This window comes from Lissotriton helveticus, chromosome 3_1 (genome assembly GCF_964261635.1).
Source record: "Lissotriton helveticus chromosome 3_1, aLisHel1.1, whole genome shotgun sequence".
NCBI lineage: Eukaryota > Metazoa > Chordata > Amphibia > Caudata > Salamandridae > Lissotriton > Lissotriton helveticus.
In genome coordinates this window covers 1,877,170,968-1,877,192,631 of record NC_136061.1, presented here as the reverse complement: position 1 = coordinate 1,877,192,631, position 21,664 = coordinate 1,877,170,968, and positions in this window count along the sequence as shown.

Below are 21,664 nucleotides of genomic sequence, written 5' to 3'. Positions count from 1 at the left end.
ATACCTTCCCAGGTTGTCCCCTGTTGTCTGTCCTGATGAAGACCCGATACGGTTGCCAGAAAATTTGCACCATTTACTAGGGTCGAAACGTCGACGTTGTGCTAAACCTATCTGTCCATACTAAGTTTCAACCACAAAGAAATAATATATGTGACTGTTGGAACAATTGATTTTCAATTATGGACTGATATATATATGTAGAATTGTATATGTTACTGTTACATTACACTGTCATCACTTGTCACTATCACCCACTTGAGCACTTTATTGTATTTGTGATATTTATGTCATTGATGTTTAGGACAACCCTTGTTTAGTTTTGTTTATGATTATTTCATACCTGATTTTCGAAATAAGAAAACTTTTTTGAGAAAATCAAAACTTTGGTGTGTGTGTTCTTCAAAATATTTCCAAGAATGATATTGTGAAATATATAGAAAGGGCTGTATATGAATAATTGCCATTTGACAAAGAGATTTGTGTAAATCCCAACAGAACCATTGTCTTTGTATATATCCTAAAACCACTGGACAGACTTATGGCGATAGTAAACAATGCTCGAGGAATAAAAAGAGGTGAGAATGCATGGAAGATTGTAGTCTCTGTTGAAAGAAAGGTTTGATTATTTTAACACTGGTTCTCCAACAAAGCTAGTTATTTGTAAGAACGATATTCTTTTGAGTTACTCCCTTTAATTTTCATAAATTGGTTTTCAAGATAGAGCAGGATGAAATGTGCTTACTAAGAACGGATTGGAGGGTAAGTATCATGAACTATTGTATAATCAAGCAACTTGTTTTTCTACCTAACAAATGGGATCAACAGATCCCCACCAAGTCGATAAAACGGTGAGGAGCACCCAATGGATCGGGATGAGCAAAATTAGAAATACCATTGTGCAAAAATGCGACGTTACCAGTTGGAGCCTTTTCTCCATCCCTGTCCCACCCTCTTAATATGAGTCCATGTCCAGAAAATATGCTGCTCCTGTAGCCCTCTATGTTTGACACATTTTTTGCCTCTTTCTTGTCTCAAAGGCATCTACATCTTACTAATTCAGTAACACTTTGTATGTCACTATATCTAGGCATTAATGACGGATTTGCAATGCGAGGGCCTGCATCAAGAGTGCCTCGTGCCACGGCAGTTCCAATGCGGGCTGCGAGGTCGAAGCAGACTCCTTGCGCTGGAAGAATCCTCCCAGGAGAGGCAATGCATTGGCGATTCTGCTGGATTCACAGATGGGATGGCAGACCACCTTCTGGATAGACTTCAGGATAAAACTCACAGTGGCAGAGTCCAGGTGCTGGCTACAAGAGACTAGCCCTTGGAGTCATTCTGGTGGTCCTGGGTACAGGTTGCAGAACCAGTCCTTCTTAACCAGGCAAGAGGACAGCACAGCAGGCAGCAGTCCAGCAGGGTGGCAGTCCTTTTAGCCGCACAGCAGTTCTTCTTCCTGGCAGTGTCTTTCACAGGTCCAGAAGTGTACTGAATGGTTGGTGCCTCAAGTACCATAATTATATCAGCTTCCTCCTTTGAAATGGGAGACGTTTCTTGAGTTTTTATCCTTTTATAGTCTACAGGTTTCCTGCCTCCCCTGCCCTGGCTCTAGACTAACTCCAGGGGGTATGCAGCCCTTTCTGTAGAGGTAGGACACAGGCTATTCAAGTATAAGTAGGGCTGTGCCCAGCTCGGCCCTTCTATCTTGCTACTGATGGCCAACCTGGCACACGTAGGCTCTCCATTGTGTGGCTGTCTAGGAGGAATACACTAAGACCAACTGCCAGCTATACCCAGTCATGTGACCCAGAAATAGGCTGCAGGCACTAAATAGCTAAGGCAGGAAAATGACAACTTTCTAAACGTAGCCTCATAGCCATTGCACTAGGGGCTGCCACTCAGAACATATTGGCACATTGGCGCTCATCATAGGCCCACCCACACTAAGGGTGGATTCAACGGCTTTGGAATGTGCTAGGGATGGAGAAGCTGTCCCTCACACTGGCGGGTAGAGGTGACGAGTTTCCCGAGCTGTGGCGCCCTTTCCTGACCATGCTCACAGCGGAGTTCGGGAGTTATACTGCTCCGCTACTTGAGGCTCCCACGATTGGCCGACACACAGATCCCTGATAAGCGTACCCAAGGGCGAGCACAGTGATTGGGCAGGATGGGCCCTATTGTCTTTCTCCCTTTTCTTTTCTTAGTAGTTTGTGGACAAGGGGTGGGGGGGTGGGGAGAAAAGGGGGGGGTCGGGTTCATTGTTTGTCTCCTATGTCTGAGAGCTCTCTCTTGTAGACCCGCTCCTAGCATTTACCCTGTAATATTTACATTGCTGACTGACTATTGTCTTAATTACACTGTCTAACAGGAGCAGGAGGTCCTGTTCCCCTTTTCTCTTTGTTTGAAACCAATAAAAATATTTAAACCATAAAAGTAGCATTTTCAAAATTGTAATTTAAAATTTTACTTTACCTAAGAGAGGATTTTTGATTACAATTCCAAAGTCACTAAACATGAATTGGTTACCTTTTCTCATTTGGAAGTTACGGTCTATTAAATGTAATTAGGTGAATTCAATGTTATCCTATGAAAGAGGTAGGTCTCACAGTTTTTAAAAACAGATTTTAAGTTTTTCACTACCAGGATTTGTAAAACTTAAAAGTAAATGTCCAACTTTTTAATTACACTGTACCCTACTCTCTGGGCTATGTCTTCTGATAAATTGCTGCAAGATTGGAGTTTACTTTTCTATCTCTGACTGCAAAGTGAGAGGAGTTTTTATAAAGCGAATTGTGTGACAAATTGTGCTGTAGTACATGGAATGTGAAAGGAAAGTCTGTAGGATGTCATTTTTGCAACACAAAAAAAATGTAAATACCTTTTATTGAATTGTATGCATTTAGCAGTTAGGAAAGCACCTTATTTTTGGAATTCTGAAATGTACAAGAAACTGAAGGAACAAAACAAATCAAGACAGTTTACTTGGTGACGCACAGGTGATATATATTCAAAGAAACCCGATTTCCACACATTTGTGTGTTATATAGTTCTATCAGTTAACTGTCTAAATTACAATGCTGTACCACAAAAAGCTTTAGTTACATCCATAAATCACTCACATCTCATGTCCAATAAAGGTAGGTGGGTTGCAAAAGTTTGTCGTTCTAAAAACGTGAGTGATGATTCTAAAATATTTAGAAATAACTGGGCTTAGGGCTTGATTTATAGTTTGGTGCACGGGTAACTCCATCACAACATGTGTGAGAAGTTGGCCTCGTATATGATGTTCACTAATCTAGTGAGCACCTTGCACCAGTCCAAACAACCCTTATGGTGATGATTGTAAAGTCAACCTTATAGACCAGCTATCCTAGTGGTAGCATGGACAAAGCAGTCTTAGGCTAAAACTTCAGAGAGCATGTGAAGCCAGCTGTTTTACCATATATAATCCATTGAATACCAAATGAAAGGACACCACACAATGTATATATCAAATATATATGTATTTATTACTAACACAACCCCTCTGAACTCTTTATGAGGTCAGAGTTCGAGATACAGCACAAGTTACTCAATAAGCATACTAATTGCAAAGTGTGCAAGTACACAAAAACAGGAAATTCCTTTACATATGGGACAAAACAACATGCCCTTACAAAATTCACCAACTGTAACAGCCAGAATGTGGTGTACGCCATCAAATGCCCATGCCAAAAGCTATACGTAGGGCAGACCACCCACCGTGTCAAAAATAGGATCATGCGACATCAAAGCAGAATCCGTTGCAAAGTACAAGGGGCTCCCCTTGTCGAACATTATAACATCCAAGGTCACACACATGAGGAATTAGAATGGTGGGTGATTGAAAAAGCAGAGCTGCACCAAAGAGGAGGAAATATGGCATCCATCCTCAATTACAAGGAATGCCGTTGGATCCACATCCTCGATTCAGTAGTACATGGGTTAAACGAACATGAAGAAACGTACTTACAAATGAGCAAACTGTGATTCCTACGGTACTTTAATGACACTGCATACGCTTTTCATTTCTACACATAGATATAAGGTTAGAACCATACATAGACTGAGCATCTTCTTCCCAGATAAGCTTACAACTATCTATTGTCTGTTAATAAATCTAATGTGGTTTCATCTGTATGTAACACGTTTAGACCATGAAAAATCATATGCCATGTTGCAATGGTTTATATAGGTTGATATGACGTGTAACCAATTAATAATACTCTAGGATTACGTATGTGCTGCTAAATTCTCATGATTTGCTTTGTGGTTGCAGCCGTGCTCATAATTAATTGATTAGCTGTGGCAGTCACGGGAATTGTTTTGAAATTGCATACCCCTCTTTCGCCTATTATATAGGCTGATACCACGAGACTCGTGGCTTTTTGGTTGCATAACTCAAGTGCACTATAATCGTACCACGAGAGGAGATACTTTCATACTCCCACCAGGTTTTACCTTTTGCCTAATTTACAGGCGATAACCACGAGAGGAGGTTCCTCTCCGGCTTTTACCATTCGCCGATCACAAAGGCGATCACGTGGTTGTCAACGTGGCGCGCTAGAATGATTTAAAATAGTACGCGACCCGCGGCCCCATACTCATGACTTACTGCGTGAAGACAATTAGACAGACGTATGCTGCTCGTTTTTCAAGTAAGTACGCTACGCGTGTGCCTCTTCTAACAAATGTGGAAGTACACAAGTCTGAAATTAACTAGAAAACAACCGGGTCAGATGTATAGTGAGCGCATTTAACAAGTTCTTTTCTCCCTTTCTATTTTCCGACATGAATATCGGAAGGGTTTGTTCCCTTTTTAAATATCGGAAGTGTTGTTCCCGTTTTCCTTTCTCTTTTTTAAAAACAAATTCCCGCTTTCTCTACACAATACCTTGAATGCATTGCACCACATACTGGGCCTCTTATCATTAACTCTTTGAGGACTATGTAAGACTATTGGTGTCTCAGCGAGAAGGTGCATTACCTACCCGTGTTTTTTTTAAATAATAAATAAACCGGCTAGTCTATGGAAACGTGACATTTATAGTAGTCGGCATGAAGGTGGGACACTTTATAAATGCTTTTGAAGATATCATTAACCTTGGTAGATCCACCGTCAACTGTGGTTTATCACCAATGTTTACATGAGACCTATATTTACTCAAGGCCTCAAATTTTCCATTTCCCCCCAGGTAATTGATATAATCCCTACCTTCAATTTTTTCACCGGCTGGTGAAGAAATCCACGGCATTTACTGCATAAGGTATGTACGGATAAGAATGTTTGTCTTCTAAAAATACCTATGATTAGCTGGGTATTGATTTTAACATTACCTACAGATTCCGCCTTGATGGATTCACTGCTGAAGGTGTCGGCTGATGCCCTCCTTGCCCAGACGATTGGCAAATAGCAGAAAAATCTCCAAATTCTCAGGTGAGCTACGCCAGACTTGGTACTGGCTCACGTTTTTAGAATTCCCCTCTCACACACCTAGAACTAAAACAAACCCTTATTCCTTCCCAGGTTGTCCCCTGTTGTCTGTCCTGATGAAGACCCGATACGGTTGACAGAAAATTTGCACCATTTACTAGGGTCGAAACGTCGACGTTGTGCTAAACCTATCTGTCCATACTAAGTTTCAACCACAAAGAAATAATATATGTGACTGTTGGAACAATTGATTTTGAATTATGGACTGATATATATATGTAGAATCGTATATGTTACTGTTACATTACACTGTCATCACTTGTCACTATCACTCACTTGAGCACTTTATTGTATTTGTGATATTTATGTCATTGATGTTTAGGACAACCCTTGTTTAGTTTTGTTTATGATTATTTCATACCTGATTTTCGAAATAAGAAAACTTTTTTGAGAAAATCAAAACTTTGGTGTGTGTGTTCTTCAAAATATTTCCAAGAATGATATTGTGAAATATATAGAAAGGGCTGTATATGAATAATTGCCATTTGACAAAGAGATTTGTGTAAATCCCAACAGAACCATTGTCTTTGTATATATCCTAAAACCACTGGACAGACTTATGGCGATAGTAAACAATGCTCGAGGTATAAAAAGAGGTGAGAATGCATGGAAGATTGTAGTCTCTGTTGAAAGAAAGGTTTGATTATTTTAACACTGGTTCTCCAACAAAGCTAGTTATTTGTATGAACGATATTCTTTTGAGTTACTCCCTTTAATTTTCATAAATTGGTTTTCAAGATAGAGCAGGATGAAATGTGCTTACGGATTGGAGGGTAAGTATCATGAACTATTGTATAATCAAGCAACTTGTTTTTCTACCTAACAAATGGTATCAACAGATCCCCACCAAGTCGATAAAACGGTGAGGAGCACCCAATGGATCGGGATGAGCAAAATTAGAAATACCATTGTGCAAAAATGCGACGTTACCAGTTTGAGCCTTTTCTCCATCCCTGTCCCAGCCTCTTAATATGAGTCCATGTCCAGAAAATATGCTGCTCCTGTAGCCCTCTATGTTTGACACATTTTTTGCCTCTTTCTTGTCTCAATGGCATCTACATCTCACTAATTCAGTAACACTTTGTATGTCACTATATCTAGGCATTAATGATGGATTTGCAATGCGAGGGCCTGCATCAAGAGTGCCTCGTGCCACGGCAGTTCCAATGCGGGCTGCGAGGTCGAAGCAGACTCCTTGCGCTGGAAGAATCCTCCCAGGAGAGGCAATGCATTGGCGATTCTGCTGGATCCACAGATGGGATGGCAGACCACCTTCTGGATAAACTTCAGGATAAAACGCACAGTGGCAGAGTCCAGGTGCTGGCTACAAGAGACTAGCACTTGGAGTCATTGTGGTGGTCCTGGGTACAGGTTGCAGATCCAGTCCTTCTTAACCAGGCAAGAGGACAGCACAGCAGGCAGCAGTCCAGCAGTGTGGCAGTCCTTTTAGCCGCACAGCAGTTCTTCTTCCTGGCAGTGTCTTTCACAGGTCCAGAAGTGTACTGAATGGTTGGTGCCTGAAGTACCATAATTATATCAGCTTCCTCCTTAGAAATGGGAGAAGTTTCTTGAGTTTTTATCCCTTTATAGTCCACAGGTTTCCTGCCTCCCCTGCCCTGGCTCGAGACTAACTCCAGGTGGTATGCAGCCCTTTCTGTAGAGGTAGGACACAGGCTATTCAAGTATAAGTAGGGCTGTGCCCAGCTCGGCCCTTCTATCTTGCTACTGATGGCCAACCTGGCACACATAGGCTCTCCATTGTGTGGCTGTCTAGGAGGAATACACTAAGACCAACTGCCAGCTATACCCAGTCATGTGACCCAGAAATAGGCTGCAGGCACTAAATAGCTAAGGCAGGAAAATGACAACTTTCTAAAAGTAGCCTCATAGCCATTGCACTAGGGGCTGCCACTCAGAACATATTGGCACATTGGCGCTCATCATAGGCCCACCCACACTAAGGGTGGATTCAACGGCTTTGGAATGTGCTAGGGATGGAGAAGCTGTCCCTCACACTGGCGGGTAGAGGTGACGAGTTTCCCGAGCTGTGGCGCCCTTTCCTGACCTTGCTCACAGCGGAGTTTCGGGAGTTATCCTGCTCCTCTACTTGAGGCTCCCACGATTGGCCGATACACAGATCCCTGATAAGCGTACCCAAGGGCGAGCACGGTGATTGGGCAGGATGGGCCCTATTGTCTTTCTCCCTTTTCTTTTCTTAGTAGTTTGTGGATAAGGGGTGGGGGGGTGGTGAAGGGGTGGGAGAAAAGGGGGGGTCGGGTTCATTGTTTGTCTCCTATGTCTGAGAGCTCTCTCTTGTAGACCCGCTCCTAGCATTTACCCTGTAATATTTACATTGCTGACTGACTATTGTCTTGATTACACTGTCTAACAGGAGCAGGAGGTCCTGTTCCCCTTTTCTCTTTGTTTGAAACCAATAAAAATATTTAAACCATAAAAGTAGCATTTTCAAAATTGTAATTTAAAATTTTACTTTACCTAAGAGAGGATTTTTTATTACAATTCCAAAGTCACTAAACATGAATTGGTTACCTTTTCTCATTTGGAAGTTACGGTCTATTAAATGTAATTAAGTGACTTCAATGTTATCCTATGAAAGAGGTAGGTCTCACAGTTTTTAAAAACAGATTTAAAGTTTTTCACTACCAGGATTTGTAAAACTTAAAAGTAAATGTCCAACTTTTTAATTACACTGTACCCTACTCTCTGGGCTATGTCTTCTGATAAATTGCTGCAAGATTGGAGTTTACTTTTCTTTCTCTGACTGCAAAGTGAGAGGAGTTTTTATAAAGCGAATTGTGTGACATTTGTGCTGTAGTACATGGAATGTGAAAGGAAAGTCTGTAGGATGTCATTTTTGCAACACAAAAAACATGTAAATACCTTTTATTGAATTGTATGCATTTAGCAGTTAGGAAAGCACCTGATTTTGGGAATTCTGAAATGTGCAAGAAACTGAAGGAACAAAAGAAATCAAGACAGTTTACTTGGTGATGCACAGGTGATATATATTCAAAGAAACCCGATTTCCACACTTTATCATTTGTGTGTTATATAGTTCTATCAGTTAACTGTCTAAATTACAATGCTGTACCACAAAAAGCTTTAGTTACATCCATAAATCACTCACATCTCATGTCCAATAAAGGTAGGTGGGTTGCAAAAGTTTGTCGGTCTAAAAACGTGAGTGATGATTCTAAAATATTTAGGAATAACTGGGCTTAGGGCTTGATTTATAGTTTGGTGCACGGGTAACTCCATCACAACATGTGTGAGAAGTTGGCCTCGTATATGATGTTCACTATTCTAGTGAGCACCTTGCACCAGTCCAAACAACCCTTATGGTGATGGTTGTAAAGTCAACCTTATAGACCAGCTATCCTAGTGGTAGCATGGACAAAGCAGTCTTAGGCTAAAACCTCAGAGAGCATGTGAAGCCAGCTGTTTTACCATATTTAATCCATTGAATACCAAATGAAAGGACACCACACAATGTATATATCAAATATATATGTATTTATTACTAACACAACCCCTCTGAACTCTTTATGAGGTCAGAGTTCGAGATACAGCACAAGTTACTCAATGAGCATACTATAAGTTGCACAAATACAATTCTGCCCTAGGGGCCTCACGAACCATATTCTAAAGAAGTGGTATAAGAACCACTTCAGGAAAGGTGAGTAGGCCTAGGGCCTAGGAAATCGCTGGGGCAGCACTGAACAACCAAAGGTTAGGAAGCAGGAGTCCCACAGGATGCGTGTGCAATGTCTAAACACACACGCGAGTTACCATAGAGTTTCAATGGGAACGTAAAAGTTACAAAGTAGTCGAATTCTGACTTTTCCGGGTGGACTACAGGAAAACCCTGTTAAACTAGGACATTTGGATAGTTAATACCCAAGGGAGCACCAGAGTACTCGAGTTACCTCACCCAGGGAAGCAAGGATGCATAGGTGTTCTTTCGTGTTGGGTTTCGTCGCTGAATCCTATGGAGAGCTGCAAGAAAGTGCTGCAGGCGACCAGGAGGAAAGTGTCCGGGTGGATCCAAGGGTGGATCAGAGTCGAGAAGAAGCTGAAAGCAGAGGGGACAGAGTCTGGGTCACTAGCCAGTGACCAGGAAGGAACCAGGAAGGAACCAGGCGATGTTGAGATGCGATCAGGTGAAGAAGTGAAGCTTGTCTCTGCAGCCACGTGGACCAGGAGGCGTCGACGACAACCAGGCGCTGGATACGAGCTATCCCACAAAGGCTCTCGGTGACTGCGGTATCGGTATCCGGATTGGACCCACCAAGCCTTGGTAACCACAACCCACGCAGGAAGTGAAGATGGGCTTCTGTTCAGACTAGCAAGGTCTGGGACACTTCTCCTTCACAGAGAAGCTGAAGCAAGACTGGAGCAACCAGGCAAGCATTGTAGATTCAAAGGTTCGTCTTCGTAGGGCTCACTAGCCAACGGGCTAGCAACTGGGAAGACGTGTTGAGCTGAAATGCAGGCGCAGGCCCCACACGGCACTCGTAGAGTGTGGAGGGCTGAGCTTTGGTGCAAATACTGCTCCGGTCTGGGCTTCTCAAACCCCAATGCACAACTTCAAGGGTACCTCAGAAGCTGCACAGGTAGCAAAAAGCAGGTAGTTCAGATTGTCCGGTCCCACGTCTCTCGTGTCTGCCATGGGTCTCAGCTTTGCTGTGGATGTGGGTCAGAGTCAGGGAAGTCTGGGAATCTAGTTCCTGCATCGCTAAGTCTGCGGGTTCCAACGGGAGCGTCGACAAAGCAATCTGGCAAGTTACTGTTGGTCAGCTCTGGAAGGACCTAGTGTGACCAGGTCTAACTGGGAGCTCAAACTGGGTCCATTAAAGGTTTCAAAAATCGTGTAAACTTAATTTATAAACACTTGTCCCAATTCAACATCATGTGACATACAAAAGTTCTGGTTCTGAATCAACGTCGTTTTTACTGTATCTGATACATCTTATTCATGTAGTTTCAACAAATACAATAATGGTGATTGAATAAAATCCGATTTAACTAATACATTGTTAAGTCACATATGTATATTTCATTCCTTGCAACTATTACAAGAAATCTTTAAATAAATGATAAGCATCAAAACATATCCCAATGCATTTCGGGTCACTACTGGACCCTTCTTCAGGGGTGATCCTTTGTTCAAACGGTTTGAATCCTTGATATTCAATAGATGTTCTGTGTGTAAGCACTTCAAAGTAATATTTCACACACTGTAAAGATAGAAATCGCCATGATAAAAATGTCAGTATTTGCATGTGAAAGTCTGCACGGTGTCAAAAGTAGTTTAAATAAAAAGATCAGTGAATCATGAAGTTAACAGCAGCTAAACTAAAGTGTGTAAGGGAACTGATTCAGGGGATGAGTTGTGGTAATGCTGAGGTGCAACCTTATTTAAAACACCCTACTTCCGTGTGTGTGCCTGACACCAAACACCACGTGATAAAACATACGTGCAACTCAAGTGCACCCGGTATCAAAAGAAATCTCAACTTACCCGCCCAACACACACAATTGTGGACGGTTTCAAGAATTCAACAAGCGTATCCGGTTCTGTGAATTACAGGAGTACTTATGTCAGTTAAAAAACGTTATGTAAACAAGAACGTCTCCCTAACACTGTGTGGCTCACCAGCTTACCGCAAAAAAGTATCACGAGGATCAATCTTAAATTTCCCGCAATGTGCGGTTCAGCATTGGCCGGTTGGCCGTAGATTCCCTGTGAATACAAGATGCGAGTGCTATGGGAAATGATAGCGAATGAACCTGATTTCACTCATATATTTAAAAATTTCCCCATAATAGCATACACCCGTGCAAAGAACATAAGGGAGCTACTCAAAAAACCCCAAAGAACCCAGACAGAGACTTTTAAAGGGATGAGAAAGTGTCACAACTGTGGACAGTGTAACAATACAATAGTGAGTAAAACCTTGCCACATCCGCAAACTGGCAAAGACATTGTTTTGAAGTTCAGTGCTGATTGCAACTCTACAGGTGTCATTTACGCAATACAATGTCCATGTGGACTCACGTACGTGGGACGGACATCCAGAAAAATTAAGACTCGTATCATCGAGCACAAGAGTACAATACGCAACAAATCAACCACCTCCAGTCTAGCGACACATTGGACCAGTGCATCACACACCATACCACAATTGAGATACACAGTATTAGAAGTGGTAGAAAAACACCCTGGTATCGATCATACTGTGGCCTTGTCTCGTAGAGAGACATTTTGGATTAAAAAATTGGGTACCCTCACACCGGGGGGTCTCAATGATCAATATGAGATGTTATGTTTCTTATGAATAGATTTAACATGAAGATGCCATCTATGTTAAACAATCAGATAGGATTGACATTTGATTATAACTTGATAGGCTTTGTTACATGACTAAATCTGCATAGGCTTAGGATATTATGTATATATGTTACGCAAGGCTCACATTGTATCCGTGGCAAGCAGCGTTTTGATTACAAAGTCATTCTGCGACGAATCATGTACTAGGTAGCATTTGATCGACTGTTTTATTTTGTGCTGTTTTAACATCATTCAGTTATTTCATGTACAGTGTTACAATAGTGTTTATCGCCTATGTCATTGCTAACTGTTTAACTCATTGTTACAATGCAGAAATGTGAGTATCACTAGTGCAAGTTGCACAGTTAGATTAAGGATTTTGATGTAGTTGATGTCAATTGCACACGGTACCGCTGATAATTTCCTATGTTTTTTTCGACAGCACGAGTGCACATTCTGATTTTGTATAGCACACTTTAGCCTCTCATTCTACTATTGTTTAGCACTTTCCTTCGTGTTCATTTGACATCACATTGAGTGCAGACCGTCATAACCATAATTAAACATCTCTTCGTGGAATTCAGAGACATTGACACCTTTTTATATTATTTACGGCTTTGGCCAGACTTTGAGACACCTTTTGAGTAAACCGCGCAGTTTACCTCACGGAAGACCCCATGTTTGTTGACAGGCGTTTGTCCCCAGTAGCACCTATCCCTTTAAGATTACACGCACCGTGAACAGGACGTTAGGCTGAGGCCAGGGCGCACGACTACTTAAGCATGTCACGCTGTACCGGATGTTGTTTCCGGAAGTAATTGCCAGGTCGAGGGTTAGAGGACGCCAGGACACTGAAGGTAGGCACGATGGAAGCGCTTGCCGCGTTGATAACTTTACACGGGAAAATTGGGGCGAGAGACTGATGCACTCGCATCTTGTATTCACAGGGAATCTACGGCCAACCGGCCAATGCTGAACCGCACATTGCGGGAAATTTAAGATTGATCCTCGTGATACTTTTTTGCGGTAAGCTGGTGAGCCACACAGTGTTAGGGAGACGTTCTTGTTTACATAACGTTTTTTAACTGACATAAGTACTCCTGTAATTCACAGAACCGGATACGCTTGTTGAATTCTTGAAACCGTCCACAATTGTGTGTGTTGGGCGGGTAAGTTGAGATTTCTTTTGATACCGGGTGCACTTGAGTTGCACGTATGTTTTATCACGTGGTGTTTGGTGTCAGGCACACACACGGAAGTAGGGTGTTTTAAATAAGGTTGCACCTCAGCATTACCACAACTCATCCCCTGAATCAGTTCCCTTACACACTTTAGTTTAGCTGCTGTTAACTTCATGATTCACTGATCTTTTTATTTAAACTACTTTTGACACCGTGCAGACTTTCACATGCAAATACTGACATTTTTATCATGGCGATTTCTATCTTTACAGTGTGTGAAATATTACTTTGAAGTGCTTACACACAGAACATCTATTGAATATCAAGGATTCAAACCGTTTGAACAAAGGATCACCCCTGAAGAAGGGTCCAGTAGTGACCCGAAATGCATTGGGATATGTTTTGATGCTTATCATTTATTTAAAGATTTCTTGTAATAGTTGCAAGGAATGAAATATACATATGTGACTTAACAATGTATTAGTTAAATCGGATTTTATTCAATCACCATTATTGTATTTGTTGAAACTACATGAATAAGATGTATCAGATACAGTAAAAACGACGTTGATTCAGAACCAGAACTTTTGTATGTCACATGATGTTGAATTGGGACAAGTGTTTATAAATTAAGTTTACACGATTTTTGAAACCTTTAATGGACCCAGTTTGAGCTCCCAGTTAGACCTGGTCACACTAGGTCCTTCCAGAGCTGTCTGACAAAGAATTGTGGGCACAATTCTCACTGGGCTAGCTCCTAAATTAAGTAAATTTGTTGTTAAATTAGATTAATTGGTTGAAACTAAGCAGGTGTGCAGGCTAGATCCATTACATTGAAGTTACTGTTGGTGCCTGTTTGCACAGGGTGGTCACTCCTTGACCACAAGGGAGATGTCTTCAGTCTTCCAGTCGATGTGGAACATCGAAGGTCCAAGAGTTCGTGTCAGAGTTTCTTTCCAGGATAAATCTAAAGTCTCTAGACTCAGCTCCTATCTTTATACTAAACTCAGAGGCTGGATTACCTGCTATGTCCCTCCTATGGGTGGAACCTGGGAAGGGGGTGGTTACACCCCTTTCCCTTTGTCCAGTTTCACGCCAGAGCTGGGGCTGGAGTGCCCCAGCAACTGGTTTGAACCGGGCTATGCATGGAGCACCTTGTGTGCCCCAGGCAGTGTCTCATTTCTCAGCCCTCCCTGCCCCAATACACTAAAAGTCTGTCTGGGGAGGTGCTAGCACCTCCCAAGGCAGGAAACCTATTTTCCAGGCCTCCCCTGCCGGAATTTAGTCCAGCAGCAGGAGGTCAGACTCGTGTCTGTGGCAGCAGCATCCATTTTGTGATGCTGAGGCTCTGTTTAACTTTAACCGGGTAAAGCAGTAACTACATGTCTTCTCCCTCTAGAAGGGTGGAATGCTACCCCCGCCACCAGAACTGGCGGGGGGGGGTAGTATTCCAAAGTGTTTGACACCTTACACGACATGTTTTGATAAAGCCAAACCAAAGTTAGCATTAACCGCGAGGATTATAATGCACTTAAGAGTATATGGTATGGCTACATCATAGAACAACTATAAGGACAAGGTTCCAAAAGCTGCAGACAGGCACAGCTCATGCTAGAGCACCATCTCACATAAAACCAAGCACTCTGCCCTCAGGATTGTCAAGGCCTGCCATAGGAGTGACTTACAGGTACATATGTGCCTATATATAAGGGTAGATATAGGTATACTATATCTAAGCAAGGGGTGATTACACGACCTTGCCCAAGCTGAGTGATCAGCCTGTGGTGTCAGTTTGGATGGCCAGCCAGGGGTGGCATAATTCATGCTGCAGCCCGTGGTAGGCCTTGGATGCACCTATGCCCTGGGTACCTATGGTACACTATACAGGGGCTCACAAAGGTGGCCCGATTCCCAATTAGGTATGTAGCTAATGTACATGGTATCAATTTAGAGAGAGAACAGCTGGGCTGTGGGTCTGATCAGCAGGCCCACAGCCACACTGAAGTCGAAAAACCAGTAAATCACAGCAAAAAATGGGGGTGACCATAGGAAGCAGACCCTACTCTCCTACAACATGGCTGATAGCCCACACAATTTCTCATTATTTCTATAAGATATAATGTATTTGTCTTAAGTCGAACAGGCTATCTGTCACGCTTGTGATGGAGTAACCCATCCTCCAAACTCTAGATTAGGCCCAACGAATGGCAAAATCTTCAATAAAAAAGAATTGTGTTAGAAAGTGCACAGGATTTTTGTTTAAAAATTGCATTTGCAAACACATCACTCTGCAACGATCTCCCTCTTCCCAGAGTTTACTGCATTGTCCTGGAGTAGGCGGGGTCCTAGAGGAAGAAGCAACATTCAGTTGTCTTCCGATGGCTGCCGTCTTCTGGGATGCTGGTGTCAGCGACAGGTTGGCCCCTTGGTCACCGGTGTGCATTCTCCTTTTGGACAAGTGAATCTTGTGGTAAGTCACTTGGACCTTTCTGGGATGAGGCATTGATGCAGAACTCTTACAGGCAGAGGTCTCGGTTTGGCGACTGGGTAGCTATGAGGTGCTTCTGAGTAGCTATGACTGGATCCGATTGGGCGTACTTGAGGTTAAAGCTATGGCTAGTTACTCAGTTGCTTTAGCACATTTTGATAAGTGCCTTGAAGTAGCAGTTTATAGTGGTGTAGTCCACAAGGACACACAGTTGGCCAGTGCTAGGGGGCTAGGCCCAGTCTTAGTCCGTTTGGCAAATTTGTGGGAGTGCTTCAGTTCCACAGGTCTCCTCTTCAGTGGTGCAAACCGTTTGAGCAAATGTAGACAAGTGGTATGGTCACTGCGAGCCCCTTCTTCAGCATGCAGACTGCACGGGCGCTCACATCAAAGTGGCACGGCTGCGACAGCAGGGTCAGCGAGGGAATTCGCTTGAGCACACTTTGGCAATACCCCAGCACCTCCACTTCAGTGTCTGTGACCGGCACAGAGTCAGCTGTATGCCAGTCACATGCTTCACAAGTCTCTGGTGGACTGATTCACCATACTTAGGTCAGCAGCTCTAGTCCACAGCAGAAGTCAGCTCCCCCTGCAGGCATGACTTGCTCCCTTCCCCTTCTTCCAGGGATAACTCTTCAGGTGTTCCGGCTTAGGGGAAACAGTTCTTCTTCCAAATCAGACTCCAGAGGATGTACCCTCATCTCTGTAAAGCTGTCTGTCAGCAGAAAGCAGCTCTGGTTGTGAAGTAGTCCCCTGGCTACTCTGAGGAGCATCATCTACTTTGTAACAGAGAATGTGTGATTAGATCAAAAACTGGATCAGCTGCTTTTCTCTGTCTGCACTTTCAGAACAGGTTTGGAGTGGCTCTCCTTTTATATGTCCTTCTCAGGCTCTCTTCTAGACCCAGCCTTTGTCTAGAGTAATACTTCTTATAGTAACATTGCCTCTAGGCTGGAGCCCCCACAATAAAGGCACAAAAAAGGGTAAGAATTTAGCACCTACCAACAACCATACCTTACACTAATCAGGAAGCAAGACAAAAAGCTGACCTCCTTCTAAAGGACCCTTCATGAGAACAGGAACTACAGTCTTTCTCATCACCATTTCTGTAGGAAAGTAGGATATTTCTTGCATAGATACCCCACGTTTTGCATGGTGTTGGTTTGTTTTGACTGTAGTTCACTGATATCCTGTTAACCAGGACCTCAGTGGCAGTGCTCTCTCCTCTAAATTTGATGGTAAGTACTTTATACACCCCACAGTTGGTATACTGGAATACCACTGTAAGTCCATAGTATATTGTACTGGTGTACAATTTAACAAGTAAAAAAAGGGGGCACCTTGGGGGGGGCGTTACTTGGTGAACCATCATGGTGGACGTGAGCTAAGTTCGCTCTGTCCAGCTTCACTGTGATCCTTTAGACATCCTGCCTCTTCGGTCATCGTCCTGATCCTGGTGCAGTTCCGTCTCAGACGGACACTGCGAACCTTCGCTTGGGCCGAATCCGGTACCGTGGGGTGCCCCGTGTCGGCCGTGAGGTGCCTGAAAGAAAACGCAACCTGCAAGTGGTGCGGCCATGGGAGCCGCCGGGAGGTCGCCTGACTCTGTGGCGGAGGAGCGGAGATGCTGTGGTAGCGGCGGTGTCAGCGAGCTGCCCGCTGCTGCCTGCTGGTGTTCTGGCGGGTGCTGAGGAGACGCAACTCTGCTGCGGGGGCTGGTGTGCTCCAAGGTCTCCTGTGGGGGAGAGTGATGGCTCAGCGGCCATTTGGGGCCACGGCGGTGAGACATCGCAGAGGGGACCGCCGCCATCTTGGTGCAGCGTCTCTGTGCAGGCAGTGGACCGGCTGCAACACAGACCGTGGCCCTTGGTCGTGATGGGAGCCTTCAGACCCCCTGGATGGCTGGGTTAAGTGAGTAATCCCCTTGTCTCTGGACACATTGCCGAGTGGCGGCTTGTATCTACTACTATCCTTGGGCATCAGGCTCATTACTCCCCCCCATTTCCTTTGTGTGTAATTCTGCTGGGGGTTCGGCTGCTTGGTCGGGCCGTAGGGGGGGGGGAGTCCATGGACAACTGACTTTGGTCCATTACTGAGGGACGGACCACTGGCGTACTGGTGGGATCTGAAAGAAACAGGTTAGTATTAGATTCCTTACCTTAGAATATCCCCAGGCGTCAGTCTGGATCCGGAAACGTTTGCATAGCAGTACCCCTGCACGTCGCGAGGCGTCGTCTGTGGCCCCACGTCCGTCGTCGGCGTCATTGGTGCCGGGATGACGTCGCCGGAGTACTTAGACACCGCCCTCGCGCGCTGACGTCAGTTCTTTTTTCCGCGCCAGCAAGCGCCGATCCGGAGAAAGTGGTACCCTTTATTAATTTTTTGACTAAACTTTTTCGATCCTTTTTGATCTGTTTTTCGAGTCGAACGACTCCATCGGTGCCGGTAGGGATGCCTGGGTTCAAACCCTGTGCCGACTGCCACCGACTGATGTCGGTTACCAACCCCCATTGCCGATGCCTGTATTGCTTAGGGGCTGACCACGATGACAAGTCGTGCCCCGACTGACGGGCCTTGATGTCGAAAGCTAGGCGGGAGCAGTCCCGTAAGCGCCTCGAGCTCCGGCAGTCGGCCCCGTGCTGCCCGAGGTCCCGGTCCAGGAGGAGGTCGAGGGACCGGTCGCGGGGCCGGAGTCATCACAGCTTGTCGAGTCGACACCACTCGTCGGGCTCCAAGTCCTCAGGTAAGAGGCACAAGAAGTCGAAAAAGTGACACCGCTCTTCAGACTCCCCCCGATGCTCGCGCGATGCGGCAGGGGGTTCGGGTGACACCGCCCACGCGACTCAGCCGGAGCCGCAGGTGTCGCGGCCTGCTCCATACCCGCCGGTCCCTGGGCAGAATGCGACGCCGGAGGAGATCGATGCCATCCTCATGGCCATGATGTCGCTCACTCCTCCGTCGGGTTCCTCGGCGCCTTCGGGCCCCACGGTTCGGATTTGGAGCCCAAGCGGGCCGGGTGCTTCGGCCCCGGCGCCGTCAGCGACTTCGGTCCCGACGCCGCAAGGCCCCGCTGGATACGTCGGATCCGGGTCACCGCTGGTCGACCTAACGACCCCTCCGCCGGTGTTGACTCCTAGTGTGTCGCCCCCGACGCCATCCCCGGACGACGTTGTCCCCGATCCCCCCATCGATCCGGTTCCGGCGTCGAACGGGATCGATCGACGCAGCATTCGACGCCTTAAGAAGTGCCATACTTCTATAATCCGGCCCCATCATTTGAACCTGAATACCAGTAGATGGAGGGCGAGGCGGATTGGGAGGGGTCTGAGGACCCTCTGAGTGCCAGTCTTTTCAGGACTGGGCAGGTGAATTAGGGGAGGCAAGTGGTTTGGATACTTCGCCCGACACTGGATTTGTCTCCCCTCCTACCGTGGCTACAGAGGAGGGGGCTGCCTACAGTGTGGTGTTGACGAGGGCAGCCAAGGCCTTGTCTCTTGAGCTCCCCGTTGCGGCCGTGATGACTAACCTCCTCACTGAGGTCCTCAAACCGCAGGCAAGCTCTTCGGAGCCTCTACTGCCGTTTAATGAGGCCTTAACTGACGTTCTGTTGGGCACTTGGTCCAGGCCCGCTACAGGTCCCCCTGTAGATAGGAACGTGGCCAGGCGCCACCGCCCGGCCCCGGGCGACCCTTGTTTCCTGTCCACCCACCCCACCCCCGAGAGCCTGGTTATCCAGGCCTCTAATTCCCAGACTGCATTCCCGACAGCTCCCCCAATCTGGAATCCAAAAGGTATGAACAGTACGGAAAAAAGATGTTCTCCTCACTTAGTTTGGGGTTGCGGTCGGTCAACACCGCTTGTCTTTTGGGCTGTTATACCCACTCTCTGTGGGACACGGTCGCGGACGTGCTGCCACAATGCACGGAGGAGGCCCGGGTTAAACTCGCCCAAGCCCTTGCCGAGGGGCCAGATGCGTCACGGTATTCCATTTGATGTAGGCTAGATACCACGGACTCGCTAGGCAGGGCGACTGCAAAGACGGTGGCGGTTCGCCACCACGCCTGGCTGAGGTCCGCCAATTTTTCGGACGATGTCCAGAGCACCCTTATGGACATGCCGTTTGATGGCCGTCGCCTCTTTGATGACAAGGCAGACAGTGCGCTTGAGCGCTTTAAAGACTCCAGGGCTACGGCCAAGTCCTGGGGCCTGTCGGCCCCATGCCAGCAATCTGCTGCCTTTTGCTCCTTTCGTGGCCAAGGAAGGGGCACCCCCACACGTCCTGCCAGCCACGGGCCGCAGACGAACAACCAGCGCGGTGGCGGACGTGGTAACCGCCGTGCCAGTGCCGGGGGACAACGGCGAGGCCAGTCCACATCCACCCCCGCAGCATCCGCCTCAAAGCCCTCCTAGACCGAGCTTTTAGGCTCATTTAACGCCAGTGGGGGGCAGGGTTCGCCATCACCTCCCCCACTGGCACGACATCACATTGGACAGGTGGGTGCTGCAAATCGTCCAAAGGGGCTACTCCCTCCCCTTCGAGGCGACCCCTCCAGCCATGCCACCGCAATACCACCGCGTGTCGGGGGATCACTTGCAACTTCTGCAAGAGGAAGTTATGGCCCTCTTGGCCAAGGGGGCCATCAAGCGCATTCCTGGGCCAGAAGTAGGATGTGGTTGTTACTCCCACTACTTTCTGGTTCCCAAGAAGGGCAAAGGGGGCCTACGCCCTATCTTGGACCTGTGGAACATCAACGGCTTCCTCCGGAAGTAGAAGTTCAAGATGCTGACTCTGGCTCAGGTCTTAGCTGCCCTGGAGACTGGATGGTAGCGTTGGACTTGCAGGACGCTTATTTTCACATCCCTGTCCTTCCGACCCACCGGCGCGACCTGTGGTTCACGGTAGGCCACGGGCACTTTCAGTTTACTGTGCTCCCCTTCGGCCTTACCAGCGCCCCTCGGGTGTTCACTAAAGTGATGGCGGTGGTCGCAGCTCATCTGCGCAGATTAGGGGTGTCAGTCTTTCCCTATCTCGACGACTGGTTGTTGAAGGCGGGCTCACCACAGACAGTCGTCAGCCACCTCCAGACTTAAGCCGACCTCCTGCACCTGCTGGGGTTCTCCATCAATGTGCTGAAGTCACATCTGTGCCCCTCTCAGAAGCTCCTCTTCATCGGAGCGGTTCTAGACTCGGGGCAACTTCGGGTTTATCCTCCCAAACAGCGAGTTTGGGATATTCAGGCTCTGATCCCGATCTTTCAGCCTTTATCCCGAGTCTTGGTCAGGTTGACGCTGCGGCTTCTGGGGCTGATGGACTCCTGCATCCTTCTGGTGCATCACGCCAGGTGGTGGATGCGGGCTCTGCGGGCTCTGCAGTGGGACCTGAAGTTTCAGTGGGCCCAGCATCAGGGCAACTTGTCCGATCATGTCTTGATCTCGGAGGACACTGCAAGACAGTTGCAGTGGTGGCTCACAGACCACGATTGGGTCAGCGGCAGATCTCTCTCCCTAACCACAGCACGTACTTGTGGGGAACGCGTCCCTCCTGGGCTGGGGGGGCCACATGGGAGAGGCGGAGATCAGAGGCCTCTGGTCTCCGGGGGAGTCCCGACTCCTCATCAACCTTCTGAAGCTGCGGGCGATCCAACTTGCACTGAAAGCATTCCTCCCCTCTGTCCGGGGGAGTGTAGTGCAGGTGTTCACGGACAACACCACCGCCATGTGGTACTCCAACAAACAGGGCGGTGTGGGGTCGTGGACCCTATGCCAGAAGGCTCTGCATCCCTGGCAATGGCTGGAACATCAGGGCGTGACCCTGGTGGTTCAACACCTGGCAGGTTCTCTGAACGCCAGGGAGGACGAACTCAGCCGTCGGTGCATGATGGATCACGAATGGCGTCTGTACTCAGACGTGGCGCAAGGTCTCTTTCAGCAGTGGGGAGAGCCTTGGTTAGATCTATCCGCCACAGAAGAGAACGCACAATATCACCAGTTCTGCGCGTTGGACTTTGCCCAGAGTGCTGAAGAAGATCAGGTGCGACCGGGCTCAAGTCATCCTTGTGGCTCGGGACAGGGCACGAAGATACTGGTATCCCGAGCTACTCAGCATGTCAGTCGATCCCCCAATTCGTCTGCCT